Source organism: Poecilia mexicana, unplaced genomic scaffold (genome assembly GCF_051168715.1).
Source record: "Poecilia mexicana isolate PSO_F unplaced genomic scaffold, ASM5116871v1 scaffold_7, whole genome shotgun sequence".
Lineage (NCBI taxonomy): Eukaryota > Metazoa > Chordata > Actinopteri > Cyprinodontiformes > Poeciliidae > Poecilia > Poecilia mexicana.
Window position 1 is genome coordinate 2,265,141 of NW_028263376.1, and position 3,392 is coordinate 2,268,532.

The 3,392-nt window shown below is 37.4% G+C and overlaps 1 long non-coding RNA gene across 2 annotated transcripts; it reads left to right on the forward strand.

The window, feature by feature from the left end:
• The first annotated feature begins 275 nt into the window (after nt 1-275).
• Nucleotides 276-2,025, forward strand: LOC148158231 (uncharacterized). 2 transcript variants are annotated; one of them, XR_015763701.1, is made up of 3 exons: nt 276-628; nt 975-1,087; nt 1,727-2,025. It is a non-coding gene; the product is annotated as an uncharacterized LOC148158231 (long non-coding RNA). The 2 variants fall into 2 exon arrangements; XR_015763700.1 differs by lacking the exon at nt 276-628 and having other exon boundaries at nt 912-1,087.
• The last annotated feature ends 1,367 nt before the right edge of the window (nt 2,026-3,392 follow it).

The following is a 3,392-nucleotide window of genomic DNA, read 5'->3' on the forward strand; positions in this document are numbered from 1 at the left end:
CGTTGATCAGACATTAGCATTTCATTCATTAGATTTCAACCACAAAACAACATTGATTCAATGACACAGTTTCAACATTGGTTACTTGGCTAGAGGTGGATGGTTGTTTGATGGTTGATCAACCGTCAGTTGTTGACCTCAACCAAAAATCAACCATTCTAACTATAATTCAACGTTTATTTACTGTTGTGTGCAATCTGGGCAGTTTGTTGCATCCCTCATAACCTCCTCATCTCCCCCTACTCCCTCCCAAACCTCCCCCACCCAGCCGCTCCTCCCAACCTTCTCCTCTTTACCCCCTCTCATTCCTTCTTCCCTCCCCCTCCTTGAGCTCTGGGTCAGAACATTTTATTACTAGGTGGGGGTTAATCATGTTTCAAATTAAGCACTACATGTTGAGAACAGTGGGTTGTGATTCCTTTCTGTACATTTTCTTACTTGTCTGTAAATATTATTACTGACTGTGCATAATGTGTTGACACAAAAACATCTACAAGTCTGTACTAGGAGTTGTACAGTCCACCTCCCCAATTTTACACTTGTGGTTTGTCCCAACCAAACAGCCACTTTGCTGCTGGCTTGTTTGCTACCGGCTTCTGAATTGAATTCTCCGCTGAGCACTTTTATGGTAAGTTTTTCAATATTACTTTGATCTTAAATGTGTTTATTGAAAAATAAGGGCATTGTTTTGTGCCCATAGTAATCCTGGTTATTTTGGGGCAAAACGGATATTTTTAATAATTGAGATCATGTCTCCTTTTGTATTATTTTCATCCTACCCACCACTCCAGGCCTAAGTATGAAATCCTGTGAGATTTTGTGGGATTTGAGTTTTTAAAATAGGGCAGGGCCTATTGTTTGGTCTGGGAGAGCATGTGGTGGACAAGGAAGTGTAAGGCTGGGTGCTCCAGGTGGGCTTTAAATTGTTGTGATAGTAATCACTTGTTTTTAACTTTTTATTATGATATGCTTAGGGTCGTGCTTAAATGAGCCTCTGTACCAGAACAGCTGAGTTGGATGATTACATGACCGTCTGCAGCCATCAAGAAGTGCAGAAGGTTGTTAATCATCCACAGATTCAATCCAGGTGAGGCAGAAGGGAAACACTTAACATGTAAGGCAGGTGAAACACTGAACTAAACCTGCTAATGACTGATTCAGTCTGTTGATCCTTGGATTGGTAACTGGTTAAATTGAACTGGACTATTGTTACTTGTGTGGGATCTTTATTAGCATATAGACACTTTTTAAGGAATTTAATCAACTTATTTGGAAATATTTGTAGTTGATGGAAGATTGAACCAGCTATTTGATGGAAGTTTATTCTGTAAAAATTATAATTTTTCCAACTACACTATAAATCACCTTTTGTTCTATTTATTTGTCTCTGGTGTGTTAAATAAACCTGATCCTCCCTGAGTTTTATTGTTAGGTTTTCTGATAAACAGCCCTTTATTTTAAATATTGATTTAATATCAATATCATAAATCCTACACTATACTGCAGCTTGATGGGTAAATGTAGTTGTATATGTAAACATTAAGATAAATATTAATGAAAGATTAAGATATTAATTTAACAGTGAGTGTACATGGGGAACTATATGGTTTGTATTTGTTCTCAGACCTGTAACCAGTACACTGTTTAATCTTTCATTGTGTTTCAGAACTTTTCAAATGTTTATCATATTTCTAACCGGCACCCTCCTCACTTTTATTTTTTTCAGCTGTTGCTCTGCAGTTTGACCGAAAGCTGACTCTTGAGGACTGCAGCAAAATTGTCAAGAAGTGGCTTCATTATGCGCCAGAATGAGAGGAAGACATCGCAAGGAATCAAAGTGACGCCAACCAGAGTCAAACTGGGGTTACCACAACTTGTACTGTTTCCCTACTTCATACAGTACAAAGCTTAACTTCATGGACTCTGTTCTTCTGTGGACAACAGACTGTTGTTTTGACAGTCAAAAAGGAATCAAATATGTTTAAAGATCTGTCCCTCTTTTCTTAAATAAAATGTTAAATCAAACCCATGTTGTCATTTTTAACCTTTTGTACACAGTTTACCCATCATCTGCCAATAATATAGTGTTTAACACCAGTGAAGAAACTTTTAGTGGCATGTTATGATGTAGACCTATCAGACCTAAAATGTACATAAATCCTTAGCTTTCATTCAATATAAAAACAACCCAAATCTGCATGTACATCCACAGTCAAATGAGTGTTGAATCAACATTGATTCAATGTAGAATCAACACAAATATGCATATAAGTTGACATACAGATGATGGTTGAATCAACATTGATATAATGTCAGTAATGGTTGAAACCCTAACGTTGATTCAACATACAAGTCACCGACCACTTTCAATGTTGTTTCAATGTCAGCGTTCAACGTTGATTCAATGTTGTTTCAATGATTCTGTGCTATCTGGGTCATTTTAGCCATTTTTGCAATGATCCACTGTGTTTTCAATTGTAAGTTTTGGAATAGTCACATATATGATAGAAAAGCAATAACAAGGCTGTATATGATTTATTTATAATATATAGTTTTCTGGTGCTAAATATAATTAATGATTGCTCTTTAGTAACTTTGAGTCAGTTTAGATGTAATTAACTTCAAGTTAAAGATTGCTGGAAGGTTAAGTAACATAACTTTAGTCCTAACAAAAATCTCATATATGAAATAAATTCATAAACTATATTTGAGTAGAGTCTGTAATGGAAAATTTTATAATGTGCTTTTCACCTCTTTTGTGCTTTAGATTGTGTCTGATGATGAGATCATGTGTCTGGATGGTCTCATCATGGGATTGGTCAAGCTGCTCCACAACGTCATATAACAGCAGGGGACGTCCTTCATCCTGGAGACTATCTGAGTTACATCCCCAACCCAGGACTTATCTGCCCTCTTTAGCATGAAAGAGCAACCCACTATCCTTAACAATAGACAAACGGCCAGACCATCTGTGTTGGGCTCCACAGAATCCCTGATACGTCACAATCAGGGATTCATACCTATTGTCCAATCAAGTCTCTCTTCTCTGATCAGAACCTATAAAAGGAAGCCAGATCCACTGTTGGTCAGAGCAGACTTGACAGACCCCTTGACTCTGTATTTCTGTTCTCACCTTGCAAGGTTTTAATAAATTTCTTATTTCTTCTCATCCAGACTCTTGCTAAAGTAATTTTTTCCACGACAAGTCCAGCGGTGCTGCTGTGGGTGTTGGGGAAGAACAAGATGGGGATTCAGAGGAAACTTTGTAAGAACAATTATAGCTCATCTATCTTTAATATCCCATCCAGTTTCTCCCTCTCCTCCTACAGAGAGGTATTCACCTCTGTAATTAATATCCCAGCCATTGTCTGCTTTAGAGAAATCAGATCTGC